Source organism: Oryx dammah, unplaced genomic scaffold (genome assembly GCF_014754425.2).
Source record: "Oryx dammah isolate SB20612 unplaced genomic scaffold, SCBI_Odam_1.1 HiC_scaffold_13, whole genome shotgun sequence".
Lineage (NCBI taxonomy): Eukaryota > Metazoa > Chordata > Mammalia > Artiodactyla > Bovidae > Oryx > Oryx dammah.
In genome coordinates, this window is record NW_024070197.1 from 50,767,989 (window position 1) to 50,781,719 (window position 13,731).

At 58.4% G+C, this 13,731-nt stretch overlaps 1 pseudogene; it reads left to right on the plus strand.

Annotated features, from left to right (window-relative positions):
• The first annotated feature begins 5,917 nt into the window (after nucleotides 1-5,917).
• LOC120873334 overlaps nucleotides 5,918-13,731 on the plus strand; it is a 9,036-nt pseudogene continuing 1,222 nt past the window's right edge.

Genomic DNA, 13,731 nt, shown 5'->3' on the forward strand with positions numbered 1-13,731 from the left:
TGGTCTCAGGAGGTTTGCAGGCCCCAGGAGGGAGGGGGAAGGGCTCTGGGACCTTCCCTGCCTGAGGCTGTGGGCTTCAGTTGTCTCTGTGGCCCCAGGGCTACCCGCACGGCAGGGCCTGGGCAGAATGAATGAATGAAAGTTGAACTAAGGGATAAAGGTCAGCTCAGTTCCCACTTGCAAGCCTACATCAAAGGCCCCGGAATTCCTCCCACGGTGACGATCCTGGCATGGCACTTTCTCACCCCAACACCCTCCTTCACCTTGTGTGTATTAGTCAGTCATGTCCGACTCTTTGTGACCCCATGGACTGGAGCCCGTCAGGCTCCTCTGTCCATGAAGTTCTCCAGGCAAGAATACTGGAGTGGGTAGCCATTCCCTTCTCCAGAGGATCTTCCCGACCCAGGGATCGAACCTGGGTCTCCTGCCTTGCAGGCCAATTCTTCACCAACTGAGCCGCCAGGGAACCCGCAAGGCCACCAAGAGAGCTGGGGTGAACCCACAGGCCCCACTGTGGTCCCATCCTGAAGACCAGTAGGCTGGGATGGCCAGGCTCTGGCAATGCCCCAGGAACCCACCAGCCCATCTTCGGGGACACGTGGTCCCAAGCAGCCCCTTAGTCCGGTTGGTCCCCTGTGGGCGCAGAGGACTCTTCACGGAGCTGCCGTGTAGGGACCCAGCTCCTCTGCTGGCGCCACTGCATCGAGAGCCCGAGGCCCCGGCCAGCCTGCCCATCCTCTCTTCCGGACACCCAGTGTATGAGCACCAACCTTGGACAGCCCTGGCCCCAGATTTCACCACACTCAGAAGAGCATATGACAAGGAAACTGTAGTGTCAGGCATGCGCTGGGGGTGGCTGGCCCCCCGGCACCAGAGGATCAAGGTTGTAGAGCCACTGCTGAGGTGGGGGCCAGGCTCTGTGTGAGCTCACTGCCTGAGTGTGACTTTTGCCTTTTAGCACCAACTGGCCTCATGTCTTTATGCAAACGTCTATCTCTGCTTCCAGCTTTTTTTGCACAAACATGATGTCACCCCCCAGGAGTACTTCCCACCCCACCCCTTCCTCACCGGGTCTGGAGCCACCCACTCCTCTATGTCAGATTTCAGTAGACCCCATCACCTAAGACCCAGGCATGTCTCTCAGATATTCACTGATAAACAGACAGCATGGCCACCGGCCAGCCAAAAGGGCCTCTGATGTAGGGCCACACATTTACTCTTTGGATCCTGGGCTGCGGGGACGTCTAGACGGTTCCAGCGGGTGTCAGCACAGCCAGGTGGAGGGCCTTGAGTATTGACAGAGGGTAGCTGAGGGGCCATGTTAATGTGTGCCAGTCAGGTACGTGGTGTTTCTTTGGGGTCTCACCCAGACCGATCCCTCCCCTGGGCCCTGGAGCACCGCAAGGTGTGCTGGTTGTGACATCCTGAGCCTGGAACCCCTCAGCTGGATGTTCACACCACTTGCTAAGCCCCTGAGTCCAAGGACTTGAGGCTGACATTTTAAGAAGTGTCACCTTCCTCCCGCACCCTGCTCTGGCCTTGGGACCAAATACAGGCAGGCAGCTCTTCGCCCGGGCATTTTGTCACTTTTTCTAACTACAGAATCACCCACACACATCCAGGCATTTCTGGAGTCACAGCACAGGCACAGTGGTGACCATCCACCCTGAGGTTGAGGACACCGACTTTGTAGAAGGAGAGATTTGGGCTCACACTTCCGCTCTGCCTTTGATCAGCTCTGTGGCTTTGAGCAGCCGACTTGCATCTGTGAGGCTCTGCTTTCTCTTTCAGAAAACAACAAAGAGGTTGTCAGCATGAAGAGATAGTTGTGAAGGTTACACAAGATGCCTAGGGCCATGCCACATGCCAGGTTCCTGGTGGATGGCAGCTATTAGACACATTCTTCAAACAGGAGGGAACGCTTGCCTATTTGCAGCCTGCCCTCTAACTCAATGGAAAAGTGAAAGTGTTAGTCACTCACTTGTGTCCAACTCTTTGCGACCCCATAGAGTGTAGCCCATTAGGTTCCTCTTGTCCATGGAATTCTCCAGGCAAGAATTCTGGCGTGGGTAGCCATTCCCTTCTCCAGGGGATCTTCCCAATCCAGGGATCAAACCCGGGTCTCCGGTATTGCAGGAGGATTCTTTACCATCTGAGCCACCCGGGAAGCCCCATTAACTCAATGGATCATGCGCCAATTAGTTTCTCTCTAAGGCATAAGTTTTAACAGTCAGTTTTAATAGGATCAGATACTTAGCACTCTAGACATCTAAGTTGTCAGTGAGTTCTCTTATTGTGAACAAGAACTCCGTGACCACATTATACCTGGAGAAGCCACAGAGAGTTTCTGTGCTGCTGGGGAGGGGGTTGCTGGCTGCAGGACTCCTGGGACACACAGAGGGTATGGACACAGGAAACTGCAGAATGTGGTCTGTCCACAGGCAAGCTAATGGGTGAGCACTCAGGGCAAGTGAGGTGCTCTCTATGTAGGTGCTGGGTGGCGATGCCTCTGCCTCTCTGGTGTCTTTCCTCTCCAAAAGAGGAGCTGGACCTTCACACCAGCGGGCAAGAGGAGTGGTATAGAGAGAGGTCCCCGCGTGAGGCTGAAGGCAGATTCTAGTCCAGCCGGGTGATTTCAGCACCAGCCAGGAGGACAGCAGTCGAGAGCTCTCTTGGAAGGGAATTCCCTGGGAGGGCCAGTATGGAGGAGGGCTTGGGGGGTGGGCTGGGGGTGGTCCCAAGAAGAGGCAGGGAAATCCTCCGTCCACCACGCACAGTGGAGCCCTCTGTGTGGCTTCTCAGCATTCCAGGAAGCCCTTGGGGGAGCTGGGGTGCCCCCTCCGGGGCAGGGGGACATGCCTTCTCTTCCGCCGCCCTTTCCCAAAATGCACTCGTCCAGGACTCATGTACAGGAGAGTTCACAGCAGTGGCATCTGTGCTCCCCCAAACTAGAAATGACACAGAAGTCCACCAACAGTCCATCCTGTGTGGACACTTTGCAGCCCAGTCCTACGGTGAAGAGTCATATAGCACAGGGGAACGGATGAGCCGGACAGTCACAGTCAGGCAGATGCCCACCTGCCAGTGTTGGTGGAATGAGCAGGACACAGTCTGCTGTACTGGTTACAGAAAGCACCCGACGGTCACAGCAGAGGACAGTAATTAGGATGTAAGCCAGGGCAGGGGTGGGGCTGGCAGGGCGATGGTATTCACACGCCCACTTTATTCATTCGACTGTCATTTTGTATTTTGAGCATGTTTATATGAGTATATTACATTCCAAAGTCAAATGTTAAAAAAAAAAAAAAGAGATTAAGACACTTGGTGTCGTTGGACTTTGTGGGAGACACAATTCAAGGGCCTGGCTCCTGGATGCTGGACCTGGTGACCAGGAATGTGCGCCCTTCCCAGGCTCCTCCTGGGTTCCTGGGGTGAGGGCGGCGACTCACAGCCTGTAGATGGGCCTGGGGATGAAATCTGCACTTTAAATGCCTCAGAGGAGCCAGGCCCCTGGCCATTTGGGGGCCACAGCAGGATTCCTGTTCTCTGAGCCAGCTGAGGGGCCCCTTTGGGGTCTCTTTCTGAACGCTAGCCAAGAGAAGGTGTGCCAGCCATGGGGAACACAGCAGCAGCCCTAGCCCAGCAGGAAGCCTGGGGTCCCTGCTCCCTGGAGCCCCAGGCCCAGGCCCAGTCCCACTCTTTCACCTGAAACATTCACGCGCCAACCGCAGTCCCGGTCTCCCTGCAGGCACACGCTGCAGGAGGCACTCAATTCTGTACACCCTCCTCTCCAGATGGAAGTGGGGGGGCCCCCCAGGGAGCAAAGGACTGGTCCACCCCCACCTTCCCCAGGTCTCTGCCTCGTCCTGCAGGGCTCCAGAGGCTCAGCAGGCTAACGGGGTCCTTCCCAGCCTGGCCAACCTGTGCTCTGGGGGAAGCAGGGGTCCTGGGATTTCTTCTCAGGGGTCTCCCTGCTGAGGAAGCCACATCAGCTGACTTCAGCCCTGCGAGGGGGGACTAGGGGGGACAAGGGGGGACGACAGGGTGCGGGAGAAGTTGGCAGGGCTCCGTGTGTGTCTGTGAGCACCCAGCACGTCTGCGCAGCACTACAGCCTGCAGAACAGAAGCCTGTGCCGCTGGACCACAGTACCATCTCCCCCCTCCCTCTGTTCCCCTGGAGGAGGAGGAGGCGGGGGAAGGCCCCGAGGCTCCTTACCCGGTAAGTTCTCAGCGCTGCAAGTTTCTCCTGGGGGCTGCCTGGGCTGGGGGACAGTGGTCCTGGCTGCCTGCCTGGGGGAATGTTCTTTGGAGAAGGGCTTGTGTGCAGGGGAGGAAGAGACAGAGGTGGGGGACCCTGGGATGCCGAGGTGGCAGAGATGGGTGAGCCCCTATCTCTGGGGGCAGGGCGCTTTGCCCATGGGGAAGAGGGGCTTCTGGGAGAGCTCTGGGTTCTCCTCCACCCCCACACCCCCAGACCCAGGGCTGCTGGCCTCTGCCAGCTAGAGGGAAATGCAGCCTTTGGGATTGTACCGGCTGCTGGGCTCCTGGGGCGAGATGGTCTCTTCCAGGTAAAGTGAAGGGAGGCTCGTGCTCAGGAGGGCTTGGGGCTCGGGCAGTGGGGCTCCGTGTGTGGGGAGTGGCTGCAGGCGCCCGGGGGCACAGGCACACGGCTTTTTGTGTCTCTAAGCACCTGGGTGAATGAGCGTGGGCAGTGTGTGTCTGTAGTTGTAACACAGATGCCTGGGTTGTGGGCAAGCTGTGATGTGCATTTATGTACCCACGTGTGCATTTGGGTCCCTTGTGTTGTTGGTATTTGTGTGTGCGAAGTTGAGTGTGAGTCTGTGTCCGTGCCAAAGTGGGTACACGTATGTGTTTTGGGCTCTGTGTCGGTGTGTGTTGTTGGATGCGCTGTGCAGGGGGATTTTGTTTCGTGTGTGCTGTGTGTGTCTTGCGTGTGTGCCTGGGTTTCTGTGTGCTGCTGTGCAAGGAGGGCTCCATTCTGGTCCTGGGTCACTTGGCCATCAGGGGCCCAGACGGGACTCTGAGGGAGTTGGCAGGGGCCCTTCTGGCCAGTGACAGCCGCGGGGTTAAAGGGTGGAGGAGTAGGTGGTATGGTGTGCGTGTGCAGGTGTGCGGTAGGGCTGTGTGGGCCCCGGGACCTCACCTGTTGGCCCGAGTCCCAGCCATGACGTCACTGCTCCATCAGCCTGTGATGGGTGGAGCGGGGGAGGCTGACCGGTGTTTCCAGAGCCGGGGGAGCTGAGTCCGTGTGCGGCCCCCGACGCCCTGGGGTGCTTGTCTCTTTGGTTCTGCACAGCCCCCTGGGATTGAGCTACTGTTAGGGTCTCCAGGTGTGGAGACTGAGGCCCAGGGGAATTAAAGCCTTAATGTTAACATTAGGAACAGACATGGGACAGAGCCAGGCTCCAGGCCCAGAACTCTCTGTGTCTCCTGGTTTTATGGGGATCTCACTGCATCCCTGAGAAGCAGTTTCACAGACGAGCTGGCCGGGGCTTAGAGATGCCATGTGGCTTCCTAGTGAAAGGACTGCGGGCCGCCGAGCACCCAAGAGGCACTGAGTTGGGGTGTGACATGTGTCCTTCCGGGCTCAGTCTCCTTCGCTTACGTCTTCCCCTCACTGTCTCATGTCTTAAGCATGGCCATCGGTATTTATGCCCCAGGAGACTGAGGCTGGCAGAGCCGGAGACTTGCTGACTGCATTTACAGCAGAGACTGGAAGGAGCGCCCCTGTTGTGTTCTCTTGGCCAAGCAGTCACGTCACGCGTGCTGGGCCCCTGTGTGTCCCCGGGGCCGGGCTCTTGGGAGAGGCAGGTGTTTACCCAGTGGCACGAGGCACCAGCCAACAGCATGGACACCTCCCGGAATCCCCCTGCCCCCCAGCGCCTGAGCAGCCACCATGGAGAATGGGAGCGGGCCAGGCAGCCCCAGCACCGTGTCCCTGGCTCCCAGTGAGGCTGTCCTGGGCCCTGCGTACAAGGTAGTCCCTGTCTTCCTGGTGCTGCTCCTCGTGTGTGTGGTGGGCATCATAGGCAACGCCATGGTGGTCCTGGTGGTGCTGACCACCCGGGACATGCACACACCCACCAGCTGCTACATGGTCAGCCTGGCCCTGGCAGACCTCACCGTGCTGGTGGCTGCAGGGCTACCCATGTCTCCGAGAGCTTGGCTGGGCAGTGGGTGTACGGCCACGCAGCATCCTGGGCATCACCTATTTGTAGTATCTGGTATCAGTGCCTCCTCCTGCTCCATCCTGGCATTCACGGTGGAGAGGTATGTGCACCCCCAGTCCCCCCAACAGGTCAGGACTTCCTGGCTGTGATCCTTGGTAAACTGCGGCTGCTCTCCTTTAATGAAGAGGGGTGCTGGGTGAGACCCTGGAGGAGCCCAGTGGAGCGGGGGCAGGAGCCTGGAAATGGGTTTCTCATCTCACCTCTGCTGCTGACTTGCTGCAGGATGCCAAGGCAACCTGGCACTCCTCGGGCACGGTGTTCCCCTTGGGAATGTGGGCACTGGACTGGACAGTCTCCTGGGCCCGTACCAGCTCTGAAGTTAACACCTGAGAGGCAGTTCAGAGTCTCAGGATGTAAATGCTGAAGCCCGCTGACTGTGTTCTGTTTCTTCCCAGCTGTGTGGCTTTTGGCATATTGGCTCAGAGACTCAGTGTCTCGACCAGAGCCACACAGACTGGGGACAGAACCGAGGCCTCTGACTTACATACGCTGGCCCAGTTCTGCCTCTTGCCTGCTGTGCCATCTGGGGTCACAGTGTCCTTGACCCCTTAGCACAAGACCTTTGGTGGTGGGCAGTAGGAAGCCCGCTGGAACTTGCACAGAGATCAAGGTCTTTGCAGGGGCACCTCTACCTCGTGGGCCTGGCCGGACCTTAAGGGCTGTGTGTTCTGACTCGGGCCCACTCTCCCCTCTTGAGACTGGCGCCTTGCTCTGCCAGCCCCGGAGGCTGCCTCAACATGGCCACTCTGCTCCCCAGATCTCCACAGCCTCGCAGGTCCACAGTGAAAGGGCCGGTTAAACCATCACATCGCATTCGGCTCCTCATTGGGGAATCTGATTGGCTGAGCGCATCAGGTGTCCCAATGCAGCCCAATAGCCCAGAAGGGCAGGTGGGTCACGGGACCGCCCTGTGGCCTGCAGGTACAGCGCCATCTGCAACCCGATGCGGGCACAGACCATGTGCACTATGGCGTGGGCCAAGCAAGTTGTGGGCGTCTGAGGGACTATGTCCGTGTACTGTCTGCTCCGGTTCTTCCTGGTGTTCCTGGTGGACCTGGATGCTGGCGGGTGCTAGGGCCTGCAGTGCGGCTACCGGGTGGCCGGCAGCCTGTACCTGCCCATCTACCTGCTGGACTTCACCGTCTTCTTCCCCACACCCCTACTGGCAGCCACAGTGCTCTATGGACTTATCGCAAGGATCTTGTTCCAGAGCGCCCTGGAGCACCTGCCACAGCTTGGGGACCAGCACGGGGACAGTGAGGCCCAGCCGGAGGCAAGAGCCCTGGGGAGACAGCCCTGTGAGCCAGGCAGGGGTGTGGGGGCCAGCTGCCACGAGGCCAGAGGCTTCCCTTCATCCAGGAAGCAGGTACGAGATCTCCCGAGGCTGGGGGGTGGGTGGGGGCAGTTTGCACAGAGAGGGAGTTTCGGCAAAGGGGTGAATGGATGGGGCAGGGGGTGCTGGCTCCACCCCTGTTCACCCACTCACTCAGCAGGTGTCTCTGGGCACCAATTGTGTGCCCGGCGAGGTTCTAGGTGCTGGAAGCTGGGAAGAACAGAACAAGATAAACATCTTGCCTTTGGGGCTCATGGTAAGACAAGTAAACACTTGTTCTGCAGAATACTGCCCAGAAGAGAGAGAGTTTAGGGGAAAGTTCGTAAAGGCCTCGCTGAGGTGACAACTGAATTAAGATCTGAGATTGGCAACAGGGCAAACCAAGCAGGTACCCAGGAAGTGGTCCAGGTGGGGAGAAACAGAGGGAGGGCCTGGTGCGTGAATGGTCAGGAAGGATGGGGGGAGTGGGGTGGACACTCCGGGGGCCCTGGAAGCACTCAGCCCTGACTGGGGCAACTCTAGGGGCTCTGAGAGGAGGGACCACATCTCAGGGTTCAGGGGACCCGTACACGTTTGCAGCCCAAGACAGGCGTGTACAGGCTCCCACGTGTAACCATGATGGGCACGTGGAGAGGCTGAGGTGGGGGAAGGGTTGAGCAGAGAGGGTCCCTGTGGATGAGCAGCTGAGATGTGAGATGGGGAGAAACAGAGGGGGAGACATAGAGCCTGGGGGAGAGGGAGGCAGAGAGACAGACACACAGAGAGGGAGACAGCGGGAGAGAGATAGAGGGAGGGACTGGGAAAGAGACAGGGACAGAGAGACAGAGAGGGAGACACAGAGAGAGACAGACAAAAAAACAGTGAGAGGGAGAGGCAGAGAGAAGGCGAGACAGAGACACACACACAGAGACAGAGGGAGAGAGACAGAGAAACGGAGAACCAGAGGCACTGAGCGGTCGGGGCCTGCTTGCACTCAGGCTTAGCATGGCCCCAGCACAAAGCTACGGACACACAGGCGTCACACTTCCTGGGGCAAAAGAGTGATGACTTCATGGGGGGTCCCTCACCCCCACCTCCCCATAGACCAATTCCTGAAGGACACTGCAATTCTCCTGATGCCACAAGCAGAGACGGAGGCTCAGAGGGGTGAAGGGGACTGGCCAAGGTCACCCAGCTTAGGCTTGCTGGCCTCAGCACTCACACTCCCACACTCTGCCCCCCGCACTCTGGAGGCAGCAGCAGGCAGAGGCCGAGATAGAGCAGATGAGGGGACTCCCGAGACCTCCCCTCAACTCTGGGGTCCCCAGGAAATTCTCTGCACGGATCAGTGATGGCTGTCCCTCTGTGTGGCCAGGACATCTGCCCATTCCCCTCCCACTGACCCTCCTCGCTCCCAGAGATGCTGTGACCCTAGGCTGGCAGTGGGAAGTTGGAGCCCAGCATGTCCCTTTCCTCAGCCCGCCTGGTGACTCACTCCTGAGCTGAAAGAACAGAATGGGGTGCAGAACAGGGACATGACTGTGGCTGGCGGGCCACCCAGGACAGTGGCACACACAGACGCGGGCTGCAGAAGCTGGCTCATGGCGCGCACACTGTGTGACCGCTCACTCTGAGCCTCTGCTTCCTCTTATTGTTTTTTTGTTTGCCTCGAGGCTTGTGGGATCTTAGCTCCCCAACCAGGGATTGAACCTGGGCCACGGCAGTGAAAGCCCCTGAGTTTTAACCACTAAACTGTTGGGGAATTCCCTTCCTCTTCCTCCAGGTGGAGGTGATAACAGCACCACTGGGAGGCTGGCTGCAGGGAATGTAACCCGAGTGCCAGCAGCCACGGCGTCCACTTGGGCTTCCCTGCAGCACCCCTCAGCAGATGCCTGAGGCGTCGCTCCAGGCATCCAGTCTTTATTTGCTGGGGGTCTGAAAGGTCTGAAAGTTCTGGGGGCGGGGTGCACCAGGGGCCACAGGGCGGTGAGCATTTACCACCCGAGGCGGGGCTATTCCATCAGTGTGTCAACCAGCATAGCTTTGAAGGCCGGCCCTGGGTTCCTGCATGGGAAACGTAGTGTAGAGCCCAGTGGGTACGCTGTAGTAATTTCAGTGATATCACAATTACGTCCTCATCACACGCTCAGCAAACACATCCTGAGACAGGAGCCACGGCCTCAGCTTGGCCGCTGGTCCTGCTGGCCCCACGGTGTGAAGGGTGACAGCAGTCATCCACCCGGCCCTCCCGCCCGCGGGCCACCACGATGCTGGTGGTGGTTGTGCTGCTCTTTGCCGTCCTGTGGATGCCCTACCGCACGCTGGTGCTGCTCAGCTCCTTTGTGGCCCAGCCCTTCCTGGACCCGTGGGTGCTCCTCTCCTGTCGCATCTGCGTGTATGCCAACAGTGCCATCCGCCCCATCATTTACAGCCTCATGTCCCAGAAGTTCCAGGCGGCCTTCCGGCGGCTGTGCCAATGCGGGGCGGAGGGACCACAGAGGCGCGCGGCTGGCCTCAGCACCGCCAGCTACAGTGTGGTCCGAGAGACCCCCCAGAAGGTGCAGACCAGCAGGAGTGAGGTCGCCGGCCCTCAGGCAGCTGGGGCCCCACTCCCACAGCAGGGGCCTGGATTCAGCACGGTCTGCGGGCCGCCCTCCCCTGCCCAGCCCCTCCCGCCTCCTTCGGTTTGCTCCCCTGCTGGATCCTGTCTGCTGATGGCTGGCAGGGCCAGGAGATGGGCAGACACCCCTTTGCCAATGGCTCCCTGAGCCTCCTGTCTCCTCCCCTGTGAGCTCTGTCTCTGGGCCACGATGCAAGAGTGGGGCTGTCTCAGGTCATGAACAGAGCAGAGTGCTGTTTTTTCTGGCCACTGAGCCATAAACAGGAAGCCTTCCTGTGCCCTCTTGCTCTGAGGCATCCAAGCTCTGCCCTCGAGGAGCCCACTTTGCTGACCACTGCCCTCTATATCCAGGGACGGAAGGGAGTTCATGGCTTGGGACAACTAGGCCCCAGGCTTTCTCCTCTCAGGCTCCATCACTTTTCTGGGTGGAACACTGCAGCCAAAGGCATAGACAATTCAGGTGGCAGGGGGCAGAAAAAGCCCTCCATGGGGGAGCCGGATAGGCTTCTGCACCAGCTGGTGGGACCATCGCCTGGCCCGACTCTTAGAACCTCAGGCCTGTTTCCTCCCCACCAATTCCCTGCAGTTGCTCCATGTGGTGAGCGGTTTCAAGGGACGCAGATCAATGATAGTCACCTCTGCTTTGATGCCAAGAAGCTGGAGCCTGGACTGAGGGCCATGTGTAGATGGCCAGGACCAAGGACCCTCGCATCAGCTCTCAGGTCAAGGACCCTGGGGGTGGCCTCCCCGTACCACGTGATTTGGCCTTGTACCTGCCCTGTACCACGTGATTTGGCCAGGACCTAGCCTGTTTACCTGCCGGAAGGTGGCAGCTAAGCTGGACAAACTGATGCCCAGCCTTCCGTTAGTGCACATAGCTGGCCACCCTGCTGACCCACCAATAAGGAGAGAGAGCTGGTGTGAGTGGGTGTGGCCATGGTCACATGACAGCCCTGGTCTGGATTACTGCAGCCCCAAGTGAGCCACTACTGGGCTGCTCCCCTTCCCCACCCGCCGCCGTCCACGCCTGCTATCCCCCTACACCCCCTGGTGGTCCTTACTGATGGTTGAGGGCTCCGGGCCCTGGGCCAGCCCACCATCTGCAGCCCTTTTACCCCAGCAATGGCCCTGTCAAGGGGGACCTCCAATTGTGTAGGTTTTAAGGTATGAGGAAACTGAGGCCAGGGAGACTTTCAGGGGGTCACCTGTCCCCCATGGTGAGTCACTGAGCTCCTGCCCACAAAACTCAATAGGACAAAGGCACAGCATCTTGAACTCAGCCCCATTGCCTCTGAGATTATTTACCTTTTGGCCACCGTGATGCTCATTAAAGCAGATTTTCCATGGACATTTGTTTGGGAGGAGGTCAGTATAAGATGTGGCCTGAGTGTGACCTCCAGGATGGAAGGAAATGGGAGGGAGTATGTTGGGCAGGGAGAAAGGGCATCCTGAAAGCTGGGGCCATGGTGGGACTCTGTCCCCAGAGAGAGCTGAGGGTCAGATGGGGGCTGATGAGAAGATGGGGCCTTGTTGGAGGAAGGGTGCCCTCTTGTTGACCTTGTGGTTGAGCTCCGAGACGGGCTGCCTGGATGTGAGCATCTCCCATGGCTGTAGAGGGCCTGCTGGGTCAAGGTCTTGGTGCTGGTCCTGGCCTTTCTCCATACCCCTCCTGTCACCCTGCGCACCTGGGCTGGGACGCCTCGCCCTATCTAAGACAGGGCTCAGTGAGGGTACCTGTCACCAGAGTTCTGGCCTTACCACTGTACCAGTCTCGCTGTCTGAACTGCTCCCTTTCTGTCTTTTTTTCACTGACAGGGAGGTTAACTGTTTATTGTCCCCTACCCAGGACACACATAAAAGTCAGGAAATAAGTTAATTTAGGTACCTCACTTCCCTGCAGATGGGAAAAAGGAACTTGTGAAAGTCAGAGAGGACTCTCACAAGGCTGCTGCCCCAACTCCCAGAGTGAGCTGTGCTCCTGGCTTAATTTGACATGCGGCTCTCTGGAGATCTGTTGTGTGGTCCACAGGTCCCCAAACCTGGCATGCATCAGCCCCTCCCTCTGAAGCCCCTCATTGGCTCCAATTTTTATTTCCCGGTTTTCAGAATAGCAGTTCCACCCCCAGAGAGTGTCAAAAAATAACAGAGCTGGGCTGGGGCCAGAGGTCTGCACACATGGAGGAGAGGATCAGCTTGTTGGTGGGAGCAGTGCCCTGTCTGGGGAACAAAAGCCAAAAGCTCTGACAACCCAGTCCACGCTAAGGGACGTGCCAGGTGGGGGCACCTGGGCAGACGATAGTTCCAGCCCTTAGCTGTGATAGAGCCTGTGACAAGCAGCATCCCTATTTAAGGGGCCAGGACCAGCACTGTGCTCTGGATGGATTTCGCACCAGAGGGGCTAAAAGCAAAGACACTTTGGTGTGTGGACAAGGCACCAGTGGCTGTCTCCCAGCTAGGCCAGGAGGCTGCAGGGACATGTGCGAAGCCGGGCCTGCTGTGGCTCAAACTTGAGCTGTCCCGGACGACACGGAGGTGCTGTTGCCCCGTGGGAACAGGTGCAGCAGTTGGAGGTTAGAGCATGTGCTTCCCTGGAACAGGCCCAGAAAACGAGGCCTGGAAAAGGGACTGTGCCAGGGTCCCAGGCCAGGTGTGCCACACAGAGCCCTCGGCGACTGGGACACCAGGTCTGTGCCATTTGGAGCTGTCCCAAGACTCTGCTCTCTGCTGAGCCCATGTGGCCCTCGGTAAATGCCCAGGGGCTGCCAAGGGCATAGTGCCTGGGGCTGGCTCAGCTCCCTCTCCAGACCTGTGTGGACACCCACTCCCTCCCTCCAGCGGGGGCCGCTGTGGGCTCAGGGCAGTGCTGTGCTTCCCAGCTGGGCTGGGCCCAGGAGCCATGGGCTCCCCTGGGAAATGCTGGAACAGCCAGGGTGTCTGGCTGGGGTCCCCTCTGAGCCTGTGCTCCCAGAAAATAGGGGCAGTTAAGAAGCTTCACAGGGGACTTTGCTAGCACCAGTGATTAGACTCTGAGCGTCTAGTGCTGGGGGCATGGATTTGATTCCTGGTTGGGGAAGATCCCATATGCCATGTGACACGGCAAAAAAAAAACCCCGAAACAAGAAGCAGGACAAATCTATTGTTTTTCAAAACATCTTGGGAGACGGTTTGCTGCAAAGACTTCCCTGAATGATGTAGATGAAGTTGGTCTACCCTTCCTCAGCAACACCATGAGACCCCTAGATACTTCCCGGGTTACTTGTCACCAGGCCAGACTTTGCTCCTCCAGCTCCTGGTTCTTTGTCTCAAGTTCAATAAGCTGAAATGAGACTCTGTTCCCCTGAAACTAGCAACAGAGAAAAACATTCTCTGTTCAGCTGACTGAGAGTGCTCTTACGGCCAAACAGCTGGACACCAACCATTTGTCACTTGGAGACCACCCTGTCACCTGCAGAACATGACCCTGTCACCTGGAGACCACCCGCCTGTCACCTGCAGAATACCACCCTGTCACCTGGAGACCACCTGCCTGTCACCTGCAGAACACCACC